Source organism: Diceros bicornis, chromosome 3, assembly GCF_020826845.1.
Source record: "Diceros bicornis minor isolate mBicDic1 chromosome 3, mDicBic1.mat.cur, whole genome shotgun sequence".
In the NCBI taxonomy this organism is placed as follows: Eukaryota; Metazoa; Chordata; class Mammalia; order Perissodactyla; family Rhinocerotidae; genus Diceros; species Diceros bicornis.
In genome coordinates, this window is record NC_080742.1 from 25,015,109 (window position 1) to 25,031,861 (window position 16,753).

At 39.8% G+C, this 16,753-nt stretch overlaps 1 protein-coding gene across 3 annotated transcripts in view; it reads left to right on the forward strand.

Annotated features, from left to right (window-relative positions):
* The first annotated feature begins 907 nt into the window (after nt 1-907).
* The window catches only part of DMTF1 (cyclin D binding myb like transcription factor 1), a 52,018-nt gene continuing 36,172 nt past the window's right edge, over nt 908-16,753 (forward strand). For 2 of the 3 annotated variants that reach the window (XM_058524709.1, XM_058524717.1), the window contains exon 1: nt 908-1,012. The gene's annotated coding sequence lies outside the window, so the exon portion shown is untranslated. Of the gene's footprint in view, nt 1,013-2,451; nt 2,964-16,753 lie in introns of those variants that run through there. The other variant, XM_058524712.1, reaches the window with a different exon arrangement.

The following is a 16,753-nucleotide window of genomic DNA, read 5'->3' on the forward strand; positions in this document are numbered from 1 at the left end:
CACAGCCACCCCAACCTTCAGCAACCACCACCCTGATCAGTCAGCAGCCGTCAACACCAAGGCAAGACCCTCCACCAGAAAAAAGATTGACTCCCTGAAGGCTCAGATGATGGGTAGCACTTTTTTAAGCAATAAAGCATTTTTAAATTAAGGTATGTACATTTTTTTTAGACATAATGCTATTGCATACTTCACAGACTAAAATATAGTTTAAACATAACTTTTATATGCAGTAAGAAACAAAAAAATTCCTGACTCGCTTTATTGTGATGGTCTGCAACCCTACACGCAATATCTCTGAGGTATGCCTGTAACTGAAGAGCAGCCAGCATAGAAAAACAGTGCTTTGAGACAGGCTACGCACCACAGAGCAGCATCTTCCTACACTGACAGAGGACACATTTCACCAAGAATTGCATCACACGCCCACACAGGTAACACCTCATTTCAAGCGCCTCTGGCAAGGGTGACCAAGTGTAAAGAGCCAGACGCACAATTCCAGGCTTTCTCCTGCACTTCCACCCGACTTGCAAGCCGTTCCACACACGCCTCCCTCCAATCCGAGTCCCGAGGAATTATGCAACTCGCTCGGGAGGCCTAACTGTCCCCAAAGCCAGGAGGAGACAGTTGCACCAAACAAAAAAAAGCCTCCTTTTCAGCAGTCAGATAGTCAGTACTGAGAATAGGAGGAGAGGAGAACAGCCAACCGCAAACAACAAAAAGCTGAAGCTCCAAGACCCCGAAACCTTTTTCGCGCTCCGACTTGGCCGGAAGTGACGCCAGCAGGCGGCGCACAAGGGCCGCCCCAAGGGAGAGGAGGGAGGGAGGGAGGGAGAGAGGGGGAGCGTGCGGGGGCTGGGGGCGGGGCGCGGCCGTAGCTCCGTTTCCGGTGGCTTGTCGCGCTCGCTCACTCCAGCTGCAGCCACTCTTGCCCGTGGCTGCTTCCTCCATCCTGGTATTTTTTGGAGCCTCCATCCTGGTTCTTCCAAAGTGCCCGGACCCAAAACAGGAAGTAAGTGCGATGGAACCTTCAGGTCCCAACCGCCGCTAGGGCCGCTCCGCCCAGTGGAGCCTGTCCAGCCCCCTTGCTGCCCGCCTGCTCCCCACGGTCCGTGCTGGCTGCCGGCGCCTGGGCACCGCGGGCGGGGTCGGAGCTGGGCCTTCATGACGCTGAAGCTGCCGACCCCGCACGCTCAGGCCAGGGCCTCCCTCTCGGGGCCGGGCCTGCGGCGGTGGCTCCGGCTGCAGAGCAGGATCGTGAGCGGCCGCCGAGGCACAGCAGCGATCTGGCGGGGGCGGAAAATGGCGGCGGCTTCGGAGGAGCTAAATGGCGCCGGGACCCCTGGGGGTGGGGTGGGCTGGGAGCTTTGGTAGAGAATTGGGCCCGCGATCGCGGAGAGTGAAGAAGCCTTCCTTGCTTTCTCGTAGTGTTCCTTTTTAAAATTTTTTTGGTACCTTTTCGGTTATTATGTGGTCCGGTAAAGGAGAGGTGGGCTTGGGTGGGATTGAGAGTTGGGGCGGGTTTCGCCCACCCCACCACCCTTTTTCTTTTACCTTGTTTGCGTTTTAGACTCTTCTCCCTTCTTTTGGGGTTCACTCTCTCTCGGCTATTCCTGGCTCAGGCGGAAGGAATCGGGTTGTTGGCCGAACTCGATCAGCCCGAGTCTCTTGTAAAGAGAAAGGACACGGGCTGGAGTGCGGGATGCGAGTGTCCTGGCCGAACGGAGAACAGTAAAATGCGTCTGCAGAAGAGTAATGGTCGTATTTTGCCGAGTTCTGAGGAAGTTTTTAAAATTTTTAATCTTTGTCCTTTAAAATAGGTTTTGTTTTGAGAATCTCTTAAGGGAGGGTAGAGTGTTTTAATCCCTCTCCGGCGTAGATTTGAGAGAAGTGGCCAAGTGCCATTCTATGCAGTTGAATGATACAGCATGTGTTTTTACAATAAAAAAATATTCGGTGTAGACAAGGAGAGGGTGAGTCAAGTCAGGACTCCCTCTCCCTTGCCCTGACTGAATTTGGAAATTGTGTGTGGTTCTCTTCGTAACTTGATTCATCGTCTTGCACCTCCTCTGACAAGCGAGGCTGCTTGTTGGGACGTCCGACAAGTGCATATTCTGCAGGATTACTTTCTATTATTCAGTGTTTTAAGCTTATAATAATACCATTTGGAAATTTTTTATCTTCTGCTAATTATACTTTTATTTTTAACTCGTGAGAGATAGTTAACCATTTATACCTTTAAGCTCCAGTTCAAGTAAGAAGATATTCTTCCATTTTGTTGCAAGTTTTACAAACAAAATCTATTTTTCTTTTTCAGTTAAGGATTTTTATATTTTTCCATTATTTTAGATTCTTTCTTTGAGCTGGTTTTAAATTTGTGTTTCAGAGAAGTTTGTGACTACTACTCTTTTTAAATTTTTTTTTTTTTTTTAGTAATTTACCACCACTTCAGTGTTTAAAGACTTTGTGGTGATAATATCCCAAAAACTTAGCTTTTTACTATGATGGTGTCGTAGTGACAAGATGTCATTTATTAAGATGTAGAAATTTAGTTAAGAGGAAAAAAATTAAAATTACATTCCTTAACATTTAAAAAATTGCCAGGGTATCTTGGGTGAAATTTGGTGTGAGAAGGAAGCTTTTTCCTTCATTCACAAGGGACAAAAAAACAGCTTAATCATTTCTGAAAAAACGTTAACTGTTACAGTTTTGAAGAAAAATAGATTTCATGTTTTGTGATGATTTTCTCTCGTTATTTTAACTCCCATATACTAAGTGCTTTTATGTGCCACAAAACAAGCTAATTTTTAAAAAATATTTAGTTGTTAGGCTTACCTCAAAATATACTTTTTGGGAGTGATCTAGAACCTGTATATTCTGTGTGAATCTCTTTGATTGATTGCAGTTGAGCTAGATGCTGGAGCCAAAATGGCTATTGCCAGGTCTTCAGCAGCAGTTAATCAGTAAGTACTGGGCATTGCGTACTTATTTAGAACTATAAGTCCCTACTTTGAGCAGTTATATGAATATATGCTATATACACATTTTTCTCTGGGTGTTCAGGTATTAAAAGTATTTTGAGGGGAAGCAATCACAAAAAAGTTTTGGAGTTAGGATTTGAGCTTTGAAAGCAGAGCATGGCTGGGAAATGGTTACTGGTAGAGAGTTATGTCAAAAGAAGGTAGGTGTCCTGTCTAGTCTTTTCTTTTTTTTCTTTTTTAAGTTTTCTTCTTTTTACAGACTTTTTTTTTTTTAAGGTGGAGAAAGGTTATCTCATTTTACCCCAAGGCAGTGGGAGAGATAAATGTATTTGTAAGGTTAGTTAGATGTTACTAGTTAGTGTTGAAATAAAAACAACAAAACTAGTCCCTACTGTCCCCACATAATGCTTATCTTTCCACTCATTTCGTTTCTCTCTCCGTCATCTACAGACCCTAATTTTTATTCATGTGGTGAATTTTTGTGTCCTGAAAATAACATTATTTTAAACAGTTGCTTTTGTCATACTCCGTTAAGTACATTGGCTTAAGCTAACACTTGTAAGGATGAATAAGATAATGTAAAACAAGTATCCCTAGGAATTGACAGCCTGGCACGTAGATGTTAAAATATTGAGGAGATTGGGAAGTGTTTGTGAAAGTATTGAGGTTCTAGATCATTTGTATTAAACACATATTTGTTGCAAAGACGTCAAAACTTTAACAGTCAAGTATAGGAAGAGTTCCACTTTTCAAATATCATATATAGAGGCTGGCTATTTACCATTGAGACGTTAACTTGCCTTCTCAAAATAGAATTTTTCTTTTTAGTAGTCAATCTTCTCTGACCATCATTTTTAGCACTTTTTTCCCCATATAAAAGCATTTCCTGGGAATTGATACACTTCTAAATGCTTTGCAATTTCAGCTCCAAAGCTGTTTCTGTCCCCAAATGATGTGAAATGACTTGAGAAAGTGATGAGAACCTACTGCCAACTGTGTTAAATATAAAATACAGGCAATTATGAAATGATTATGACATTTATTTGCTGTCATATGATTTCTCCCCCTTTTTTCATGTTTCTTTTTCCTTTTATGAAGAGAATTCTTGTAATAGAAGCCTATTTGGGTTTTATTTTTGCTTTGATTCCATAAAGGTAAACAATAAATTTAAATAAAAGAAGAAAACTGTTTATCATGTCTGCTTTTTCAAGTTTTTGGAAAGATGTCGCATTTCAAGACTGAATACCAGAAAGAATTCCGGGAAAAAGCACACTGGAGAGCCCTTTATGAATAACTGTTTTTTTGTTTGTTTGGGTTTTTTTGTTTGTTTTTTATACGTTTTTCTTTTAGCTGTCATTTTGGTTATGTGCACTGTTGTCAGGCCATTCTTCCAAGCGTCGAGTTGTCAAAGCTAATCTTTATGTACCATCAGGTGTTATGTAGCAAAAGAAATGCTCATTAGGTTTATTGACTGCTCATGTGTGTTTTAGTACCTGTTGAAGTGTGCTTTAAAATCAACTTCAGTGTACATCAGAGGACTATAGTGATGATCATTTGATGTATTCCCTTTAAAGAGATTCTGATGGTACCTTGCATGAAGTGCTCACTGTGGAATGGAAGAGATCTTAAAATGTAGCCAAATACACATTATAAGCTCTCAAATTACACGCGAGGTGAAAAATAATATTTTTGCTTCTTTTTTTTGGTGAGGAAGATTTGCCCTGAGCTAAAAATCCGTTGCCAGTCCCCCTCTTTTTTTTTTGCGTGAGAAGGTTAGCCAACATCTGTGCCAGTCTTCCTCTACTTTGTATGTGCGATGCCTCCATAGCGTTTCTGATGAGTGGAGAGTAGGTCTGCACTTGGGATCCAAAACCGCGAACCCAGGCCACTGAAGGGGAACACACGAACTTGAACCACTTGGCCGCAAGGCCGGCACCCAATATTTTTGCTTTTTAATAAGCGTTTTGGGGGCTGGCCCCGTGGCTTAGTGGTTAAGTGCACCCACTCCACTATTGGCGGCCCGGGTTTGGATCCCGGACATGCACCGACGCACCGCTTCTCCGGCCATCCTGAGGCCGCGTCCCACATACAGCAACTAGAAGGATGTGCAACTATGACATACAACTATCTACTGGGGCTTTGGGGGAAAAATGGAGGAGGATTGGCGATAGATGTTAGCTCAGAGCCAGTCTTCCTCAGCCAAAAAAAAAAAAAAAGGATTAGCACGGATGTTAGCTCAGGGCTGATCTTCCTCACAAAAAAAAAAAAAGCATTGTAAATTTATTGCCAAACCACGTATGAAATGCTGCACCTAGAAATGATCCATACTACCAAGTAATTCTCTTTAATAATGACATTGTTTTCAGTAGTTCATAATTGAAATCAACATCTTAAGCAATTAAAGCCTATTATAATAAACTTCATTAACATCTTGATTGACGTTTTATGGTGTAGGATAGTCATATTTTACCACCATAAAACCAAGCTGTAAGCAACATTAATTAGGTACCTTAATTCAATGTGCTTTATGTTCATTTACAGCTCCACTTCTCAAACTTTTTCACAAAGTATACGGAAGAGCAGATCCCCGGTGGCCTGGGTCCATAGTCCAAAGCATTCAACCTCTAAGTGCGAAGTGTTCTCATTCCTGTCTTGAGTAAAATCAGTATCCAAGATGTTATTCTGTTGCTTTGTCTGTTTTCTGACATCCCTCTACATACCTATGCTCAGGATGTAAACATTTGTTAGCTCTTCTGCTCTCTGTTTAGCAAAGTTTCTTTCAAATTAAAAATATCTTAAGGGCCGGCCCGGTGGCTTAGCGGTTAAGTGCGCGTGCTCCGCTACTGGCGGCGCGGGTTCGGACCCCGGGCGCGCACCAACGCACCGCTTCTCCGGCCATGCTGAGGCCGCGTCCCACATACAGCAACTAGAAGGATGTGCAACTAGGACATACAACTATCCACTGGGGCTTTGGGGAAGGAAAAAAAAGGAGGAGGATTGGCAATAGACGTTAGCTCAGAGCCAGTCTTCCTCAGCAAAAAGAGGAGGATTAGCACGGATGTTAGCTCAGGGCTGATCTCCCTCACAAAAAAAAAAAAAATCTTAAAACACGTCCTTCAAATTCTTTAGTATACATTACTAAGCAAAACCTCTTATAAGCATTTCCTAAGGCACTAGTTATGCGCAGTGATAGGTATGGTCTTTATAATAGCAAGACCTCAAAATCAAAAATGTTCAGTAATAGGTTAATGGTTGGATAAATTTAGATACTATGAACCCATTACAAATGCTGTAGAGGGGCTGTCCCGGTGGTGTAGTGGTTAAGTTCGCGCACTCCGTTTCGGCGGCCTGGGGTTCGCAGGTTCAAATCCTGGGCATGGACTCACACACTGCTCATCAACCCATGCTCTGGCAGCATCCCACATACAAAATAGAGGAAGATGGGAACAGATGTTAGCTGAGGGCCAATCTTCCTCAACAAAAAAATAAAAACTTAAAAAAAATGCAGAAAAACAAGTAGTAATATTGGAAAATGCTCCTGATAAAGTAAGTGCAAAAAAAAGTGTTATAAAAGATGTGACAGTATGATCTCAATATTGTAAAAACAAAAAATAGGTATGTTAATACATGGACAAAAGACTTGGAAGATCACAAAAGTTACAGAGGAGTGTGAGTAATTTTCTTATTATAATATATGGGGTCACTAAAAAAGATATCTGAAAACTAAATGTGTCCTTGCTGCCTATTAGTTGAATTATGCCAGCAATTTTGCCTCTCAGCTAGTGTTTTCTCAATCTTTAATCCAATAAAATTCTGGTGCTCTATGTTCTGTAGCTTGCTTGATTTCCCCTTCTAAAAGTATCTTATAATACTGAATGTTTTTTACACCATGTAGTCTCTTCCCATCTTTCAATGTCCCATCAATCAGGACAGTTATGTAGACTCAATTGATGGACATACCAGTCTAAAATAATCCATTGCACAAAAATTTAACATCAGTACTGGAATGGAGTAGGATAAAGGACTCATTTTTTAAATTAAATTCTGTGTTAAGTAACAGATCCAGAAGTTCTTTTTGTTCTACATTACATAGGATCATCTTGTTAATTGGGAGCTATAAATGAAAATAAATATATTTCTCATTTAAATGTAAGTACTCATACTCCATTATATGTTGTATATATATATATATAAAATGTATACATTATGTATGTATGTACATACTCCATTATAAATGTTTTGTACCACATTTCAGGTCATCTTAATTTTATTAGGGTATTGTTGCTGTTTAAGATATCCACCAAATGCTGGAAACATGCCAAAATGCCATTTTACCAGTTAAAATTAACGTAAAATTTTTTTCCCTCTCTTATCTTCTCATTTCTAGTTAATGTGAAAATAGTACATATGGTATAATCTATTACAGAGAAAGAAGGGAATATCTGAATGTACTGATGGTGTGTATTTATTTGTCCCAGAGAGGACCAAATAGTTGATGGTAGAACTGGAGATCTTGTGATATATTTCCCTGATAAACCAAATGGGGAGTGGGTCCAGAAGTTAAGCATATTTTCTTGTATAATGAATTAGAATACAAGGCAGTAAAATACTCAGCTTTGTACCTTACAATCGTAAATTAATTTATTCACCAACACTTTCTCAGTCGCTCGAATAGTCATATCAGAATACAGTCATGAGCTGCATAATGTTTTAGTCAACAGTGGACCACATATACGATGGTGGTCCCATAAGATTAGTACCACGTAGCCTAGGTGTGTAGTAGGCTATATCATCTAGGTTTGTTTGCACAATGACAAAATACCTAACAATGCATTTCTCAGAATGTACCCCGATCGTTAAGTGATGCATGACTGTACATGTGCTTTTCTAAATAACAGCTGTCTTGAGCCTACTGTGGCTACCTAGTATCCTCTCGGTCTACTTACCTTGAAAACTAAACCTCGTAAAAGATCTGTTATTTGTATTGTGTTTCCTACTTCCAGTTCTCTATTCCAGTAGGGCTTCTGACCCAACTACTCTCCTAAAACTACTCATTAAGGTCACTGGTGTTCTCCATGTTGCCAAATCAGATAGTCACTTGTACATCATCTTATCATCTCAGCATTATTTAACACAGTTGATTATATAATGCTCCTTGAAAAACACTCTTGTGTCTCTTAGTTAACACCTGTTAGTTTTCCTCCTCCTATCACTGGCTGGTCTGTCTCAGTCTCCTTTGCTTGTCTATGTATTGCTTATCTTCCAGCTACTACAGAGTGTTCCAGAACGGGAATCCAGGCAGTCTTCTCTAACCTCTGTAGATGATCTTAAACACAATTTGCATGCTACTAACTCAATTTTATAGGTCTAATCCTTGCCTGTTGAATTCCAGCTGTCAACTTGACATCTTCATTTGGATGTCTTATTGTTAATTAGTGACATTAATAGTAATAATATTTAATAAAATACATTTTAGTGCCCCATAACTCAATTAGCTGTTCAAGCCAAAAGCCTAGGAATTAACTTGAGATAGTTCCCCTTCTCTTAATCTCCATCATCGCTTCATTCAGCAAATCATGCCAACATTGCCTTCAAAGTATATCCTCTCTGAGCCTCCTTTCTTTTATTTCTGCCACCCATTCCAAACGACAGTCATCTCTTGGACAACAGCTTGTCTTCATAACTTACTGCCTTATCCATTCTCCATGCTGCAGTCTAAGTAATATTTTAAAAATGTGAATTATATTCCCCAACTTAAAGCCTCCAAGGATTTGTAAAGCCTTGTGAGATCTGCCCCTGTCTTTATCTCCAACCTTAAATTCAGCTACTCTCCCTCTTGCTCGAAAGCCTCTGCCATACTGGCTGCCTTTTTTTAGCTTCCAACAGACCACATCAGGTGCTGTCTTAGGGACTTTGCTGTTATTAATCAGTTGGCTGGCTTGCAGGCACATACTTGTAGTGGTGTCTCTTCATCTTACTGTCGAGGCAGTATAAAGTAGCCATTAAGGTAAAGTTCGGTGTTTGTAGTATGATACTGTTTCTGTAAAAAGAGTGTATGTGGCAGGAAGGGATGTATTGGCACTTATATATGCATAAAATAGCTGGAAGGAGGCGTGAGAAATTCTCATAACATTGTTCACCTCCAGGGAGGAAAACTGAGTGACTCTGGAATTGGAGTGGGAAGTACACTTCACTGTATGCTAACCACCTTTACCTTTTGAATTTTGAACCATGAAAATGTGTGACCCGTTAAAAGTAAAAAGAAAACCAGGTGATTTTCTTAAATACTAATAAGCATACTGCCATGTAGCTCTAACTCTGGGTTGGGGGGGGAACCCCAGGAAAGTGAGTGGAGAGCATATCTCTCGGGGTAAAAAAAGTGGCCACTATATCCTCAGTGCCTAGACAGTAGTAGTGCCTAACACATAGTAGGCATGCGATGTATGTTTGTTGACTGAACAAATAATGCTTGTTAATTTGCAAAGCAGCATAGAACCACTTACTAATCTCTAACAAGTTGCTGAACTTGAAAAAATGAACCCAGAATCCTGATTAAAGCTAGTACACTGCAAGGGATCACCTCTAACCAATACAGGTTTCAAGAATGAAATTCTTTCATCTAGCTATTTCATACTCCTTTTTCTTTTTCCTTACCATATCTTCTCAAATCCACCTTTATTATTTCTTTTTCCCAAAGTTTGAGATTGAGTCCTGAGATGACATTCATTAAAATGCTAAACCAGGGGGCCGGCACCGGGGCGTAGCGGTTAAGTGCGCTCGCTCCACTGCTGGTAGCCCAAGTTGGGATCCTGGGCGCCCACCGATACACCGCTTGTCAGGCCATGCTGTGCCGGCATCCCATATAAAGTGCAGGAAAATGGGCATGGATGTTAGCTCAGGGCCAGTTTTCCTCAGCAAAAAGAGGAGGATTGGCATGGATGTTAGCTCAGGGCTGATCTTCCTCACTCACATAAAAAAAAAGCTAAACCAGTACAATTTTGCAGGCATCAAATGAGCAGTTATGCTGTTTTTTACTTTGTGGTTTCTTTCTAAATAAAATTACTGGCAAGGTTACCAGGAGAACAGTTTACACCTCAATGGCTGGGATATAAATTTGTACAACTTTTCTGGAAAATAGATTACAGTGTGACTTAACGAGTTCATTTTGTCATATTTGATCTAGTAATTTTCACTAATGTTGTTTAAGGAAATAGAGCATATAAATGTTTCAGTATGTTTTAAGGAAGTGAAAAATTGGGAACAGCATAAACATCCAGTGATACGTTGTTAAATAATGTCATGTTTTTTATACAGTGTAAGTTTTAAATGGTACAGAAAACTTCAGTTAAATACCTAACTTAGTTTTCTTCACACTTTTCAATATGAATGAACTCTAAAAAGCAGGATATAAAATTGCTTGTATACTGTAGATGCACACCTCCCCACCCCCAAAGAGAGTAAACTCTGACTTGTGTAAGTTTATGGATGATTTTAACTTTTTTTTTTTTTCATTTTATCTTTTTTTTTATTGATATTTTAATGGTTTCTAACATTGTGAAATTTTGGGTTGTACATTTTTATTTGTCCATCACCCCATATATGACTCCCTTCACCCCTTGTGCCCACCCCCCACCCCCACTTCCCGGGTAACCACAGTCCAGTTTTCTCTGTCCATGTGTTGGTTTATATTCCACATATGAGTGAGATCATACAGTGTTTGTCTTTCTCTTTCTGGCTTATTTCACTTAACATAATACGCTCCAGGCCCATCCATGTTGTTGCAAATGGGACGATTTTGTCTTTTTTTATGGCTGAGTAGTATTCCATTGTATATATATACCACATTTTCTTAATCCAATCGTCAGTCGAGGGACACTTAAGTTGCTTCCACTTCTTGGCTATGGTGAATAATGCTGCAATGAACATAGGGGTGCATAAGCCTCTTTGGATTGTTGATTTCAGGTGTGTTGGATAGATTCCCAGTAGTGGGACAGCTGGATCATAGGGCATCTCTATTTTTAATTCTTTGAGGAATCTCCATACCGTTTTCCATAGAGGCTGCACCAATTTGCATTCCCACCAGCTGTGTATGAGAGTTCCTGTTTCTCCACATCCTCTCCAACATTTGTTGTTTTTTGTCTTGGTGATTATAGCCATTCTAATGGGCGTGAGGTGGTATCTTAGTGTTGTTTTGATTTGCATTTCCCTGATGATTAGTGATGTTGAGCATCTTTTCATGTGCCTATTGGCCATCTGTATATCTTCCTTGGAGAAGTGTCTGTTCATTTCCTCTGCCCATTTTTTGATCGGGTTGTTTGTTTTTTTTGTTGTTCAATTGTGTGAGTTCTTTATAGATTATGGAGATCAACCCCTTGTCAGATGTATGTTTTGCAAATATTCTCTCCCAGCTGGTTGGTTGTTTGTTCATCTTGATTCTGGTTTCATTTGTCTTATAAAAGCTCTTTAGTCTGATAAAGTCCCACTTGTTTATTTTTTCTTTAGTTTCCCTAGTCTGGGTAGGCATGTCATCCGAAAAGATTCCTTTAAAACCAATGTCAAATAGTGTGTTGCCTATATTTTCTTCTATGAGTTTTATAGTTTCAGGTCTCACCTTCAGGTCTTTGATCCATTTTGAGTTAATTTTTGTGAATGGCGATAGCACATGGTCCACTTTCATTCTTTTGCACGTGGCTGTCCAGTTTTCCCAACACCATTTATTGAAGAGACTTTCCTTTCTCCATTGCATGTCCTTAGCACCTTTGTCGAAAATTAGCTGTCCGTATATGTGTGGTTTTATTTCTGGGCTTTCAATTCTGTTCCATTGATCTGTGTGTCTGTTTTTGTACCAGTACCATGCTGTTTTGATTACTATTGCTTTGTAGTATGTTTTGAAGTCAGGAATTGTGATGCCTCCTGCTTTGTTCTTTTTCTTTAGGATTTCTTCAGCTATTCGGGGTCTTTTGTTGCCCCATATAAATTTTAGTATTCTTTTTTCTATTTCTGTGAAGAATGTCATTGGGATTCTGATTGGGATTGCATTGAATCTGTAGATTGCTTTAGGTAATATAGACATTTTAACTATGTTTATTCTTCCAATCCACGTGCATGGGATATCTTTCCATTTCTTTATGTCATCGTAGATTTCCCTCACTAATGTCTTGTAGTTCTCATTGTATAGGTCCTTCACCTCCTTGGTAAGATTTATTCCTAGGTATTTTATTCTTTTTGATGCAATTGTAAATGGTATTATCTTTTTGAGCTCTCTTTCTGTTAGTTCATTATTAGCATATAGAAATGCAACTGATTTTTGTAGATTGATTTTGTACCCTGCAACTTTGCTGTAGTTGTTGATTGTTTCTAACAGTTTTCCAACAGATTCTTTAGGGTTTTCTATATATACAATCATGTCATCTGCAAATAGTGAGAGTTTCACTTCTTCCTTACCTGTTTGGATTCCTTTTGTTCCTTTTTCTTGCCTAATTGCTCTGGCCAAAACCTCCAGTACTATGTTGAACAGGAGTGGTGAGAGTGGGCAGCCCTGCCTCGTTCCTATTCTCAGAGGAATGGCTTTCAGTCTTTCCCCGTTGAGTATGATGTTAGCTGTGGGTTTGTCATATATGGCCTTTATTATGTTGAGGTACTTTCCTTCTATTCCCATTTTATGGAGAGTTTTTATCATAAATGGATGTTGTATCTTGTCAAATGCCTTCTCTGCGTCTATTGAGACGATCATGTGGTTTTTATTCTTTGTTTTGTTGATGTGGTGTATCACGTTGATTGATTTGCGGATGTTGAACCATCCCTGCGTCTCTGGTATAAATCCCACTTGATCATGGTGTATGATCTTTTTAATATATTGTTGTATTCGGTTTGCCAATATTTTGTTGAGGATTTTTGCATCAATGTTCATCAGCAATATTGGCCTGTAATTTTCTTTCTTTGTATTGTCTTTGTCTGGTTTTGGTATCAGGGTGATGTTGGCCTCATAGAATGATTCAGGAAGTGTTCCATCTTCCTCTATTTTTTGGAATAGTTTGAGGAGGATGGGTATTAAATCTTCTTTGAATGTTTGGTAAAATTCACTGGAGAAGCCATCTGGTCCTGGACTTTTATTTTTTGGGAGGTTTTTGATTACTATTTCAATCTCTTTACTTGTGATTGGTCTATTCAGATTCTCCATTTCTTCTTGGTTCAATTTTGGGAGGTTGTATAAGTCTAAGAATTTATCCATTTCTTCTAGATTGTCCAATTTGTTGGCATATAATTTCTCATAGTATTCTCTTATAATCCTCTGTATTTCCATGGTATCCGTTGTAATTTCTCCTCTTTCATTTCTAATTTTATTTACTTGAGCCTTTTCTCTTTTTTTCTTAGTTAGCCTGGCTAAGGGTTTGTCTATTTTGTTTATCTTCTCGAAGAACCAACTCTTTGTTTCATTAATCCTTTCTACTGTTTTTTTGGTCTCAATATCATTTATTTCTGCTCTGATTTTTATTATTTCTCTCCTTCTGCTGGCTTTGGGCTTTGTTTGTTCTTCTTTTTCTAGTTCTGTTAGGTGTAATTTAAGGTTGCCTATTAGGGCTTTTTCTTGTTTGTTAAGGTGGGCTTGTATCGCTATGAGTTTCCCTCTCAGGACCGCTTTTGCTGCGTCCCGTATGGTTTGATATGGCATGTTATCATTTTCGTTTGTTTCCAGATAGTTTTTGATTTCTCCTTTAATTTCATCAATGATCCATTGGTTGTTCAGTAGCATGTTGTTTAATCTCCACATTTTTGTCACTTTCCCAGTTTTTTTTTCCTGGTTCATTTCCAGTTTCATAGCCTTATGGTCTGAAAAGATGCTTGTTATGATTTCAATCTTCTTAAATTTATTGAGGCTTGCTTTGTTTCCCAACATATGGTCTATCCTAGAGAATGTTCCATGCGCGCTTGAGAAGAATGTGTAGTCAGCTGTTTTTGGGTGGAGTGCTAGGTCCATCTCGTCCAGTTTTTCATTTAAGTCTAATATTTCTTTATTAACTTTTTGTCTGGATGATCTATCCATTGCTGTAAGTGGGGTGTTAAGATCCCCTACTATTATTGTGTTGTTGTTGATTTCTCCTTTTAGGTTTGTTAATAGTTGTTTTATGTACATTGGTGCTCCTATGTTGGGTGCATATATATTTATAAGTGATATGTCTTCTTGATGGAGTGTCCCTTTTATCATTATATATTTCCCTTCTTTGTCTTTCTTAACCTGTTTTATCTTGAAGTCTACTTTGTCTGATATGAGTATGGCAACACCTGCTTTCTTTTGTTTGCCATTAGCTTGGAGTATTGTCTTCCATCCTTTCACTCTGAGCCTGTGCTTGTCTTTAGTGCTAAGATGTGTTTCCTGAAGGCAGCATATTGTTGGGTCTTGCTTTTTAATCCATCCTGCCACTGTGTATCTTTTGATTGGAGAGTTCAATCCATTTACATTTAGGGTAATTATTGAAATATGAGGGTTGAATGTTGCTGTTTTGTCACTTATTTTCTGGTTCTTTTGCATTTCCTTTGTTTCTTGTCCCATTTGTTTTGGACTGCCAATTCAGTTTGGTTGTTCTGTCTTATGATTCTTCTAGTTTTCTCTTTGTTTATCATATGTGGTTTTAATTTGATTATTTGTTTAGTGGTTACCTTGAGGTTTGGGCGAAAAATCTTCTGTATGAGATAGTCCATTATCTGATAGCCTCCTATTTCCTTATACTAAGTCAATTCAGTCACTTTCCTCTTCCCCTTCTAAGTTGCTCTTGTTATACCTTATTCTATCTTGTGTTGTGGCTGTGTGTTTACAGTGATGAGGTTAAATTTATTTTTGGTGAATTTCTTCCTTTGATCTTTGAGTTTAGTATTTAAGTGGTTGCTAACCTATTCCGGTAAAGATCTACTATTTCTCTGATTTTGTCTACCTACTTTTCTCCTTACTCCAAGCTTTGTGTTCCCTTTCTCTTCTTGTTTTCAGGCCTGAGGGCCTTCTTGAGTATTTCTTGTAGTGGCGGTCTCGTGGCCATGAACTCCCTTAGCTTTTGTTTATCTGGGAGAGTTACTATTTCTCCATCATATTTGAAGGATATTTTTGCTGGATAGAGTATTCTTGGCTGAAAGTTTTTGTCTTTTAGTATTTTGAATATATCATTCCAGTCTCTTCTAGCCTGAAAAGTTTCTGTTGAGAAATCCGCTGAGAGCCTGATGGGAGTTCCTTTGTACGTTATTTTTTGTTTTTGTCTAGCTGCCCTTAATATTGTTTCTTTGTCGTTGACCCTGGCTAGCCTTACCACTAGGTGTCGTGGTGAAGGCCTTTGTCTGTTAATATATATAGGCGTCCTGTTGGCTTCGCTTACTGGTATTTCCTGCTCCTTCCCCAGATTTGGGAAATTTTCAGCTATTATTTCCTTGAATAGGCTCTCTGTTCCTCTTTCCCTCTCCTCTCCCTCAGGAATACCTATAATTCTTATGTTACATTTTCTAATAGAGTCCGATATTTCTCGGAGTCTTTCTTCATTTCTTTTTAGTCTTAGTTCTCTCTCTTCTTCCATCTGGAGTATATCTGTATTCCTATCCTCTAAAGTACTAATTCTTTCCTCCATATTGTCAGCTCTGTTCTTTAAAGATTGCAGATTCTCCTTTATCTCCTCCATTGTGTTCTTCATCTCCATCAGCACTGATAGGTTTTTCTTTATGATTTCAATCTCTTTTGTGAAGAAACTCCTAATCTCATTGAATTGTTTGTCTGTGTTGTCTCGTATTTCGTTGAGTGTTTTTATGATAGCTATTTTGAAATCTCTGTCATTTAGTTTATGGATTTCTGTGTCTTCGGGGTTGATTTCTGGGTGCTTGTCATTTTGTTTCTGGTCTGGTGATTTCATATATTTTTGCATTGTGGTTCCTGTGTTGGTTTTGATTTTCCTCATCCTGGAAGTCTCTGGTTGCAATTTCCACCTGCCGCCACTGTCTGGTGGTAAAGGGCTGTGTAGTCTAAGCCCCCTGCGCTCTGCCCCAGTTTTTCTGCTGCGATCCGCAGTTTTGTTTTGTTTTGTTTTGTTTTGTTTCCCCACTGCGATCCACGGGTCCAGTCCAGTTTATTCAGGTCTGCCTCGGACCGCTAGATCTGGTCGAGCTGCAGACTCCGGGTTGCGGGGAGGGGGGAGCTCTCTCTTTTGCCCTCTGGGTCCCTGACGTGGGAGGCTTCTCGTTTGCCCCTCTTTATCCGCTCTCTGGGTTGCTCAGATGTTGATGGTAGCCCTGTGGCTCCTCTGAGCCCTCTGTGCGGGAGTTTCCCACTGGCTGAGAGAGCCCGAAGAGCTACAGTTTCCCGCCGAGGTCCGCCCCTCCCCCCTCTCTGGGAGCCGCGCGGACCGGATCGCTGATCTGATGGGGAGGGAGCGGAGTTCTCCTTACCTCTCCCCACTTCCTCCGGGGGCCCAGCACGTTCCGCTCTCAGATGTGCGGCAGTGTGGATCCCTCCGCTCTAGCTTTTCACTGTCTGGGATTCCATTGTTGGTCTGTGGCTGTTGCTTTTGTTGTATCTTGTGGGGGAAGAATTCACGGGAAAGCTCACTCCGCCATGATGCTGACGTCACTCTAACTTTTTTTTTTTAACATTTCATTTCTCCATTTTCTGCAGTCAGTAGATATTACTTACAAACCAGCTTTTTAAAAAAAAGTTAGTGGATTCTTAAATGAGAACAACATGAAATCTAATAGCTGATTAGAGGTACAGGATCTGTACCTTTTTTACTGCAGCCTGACTT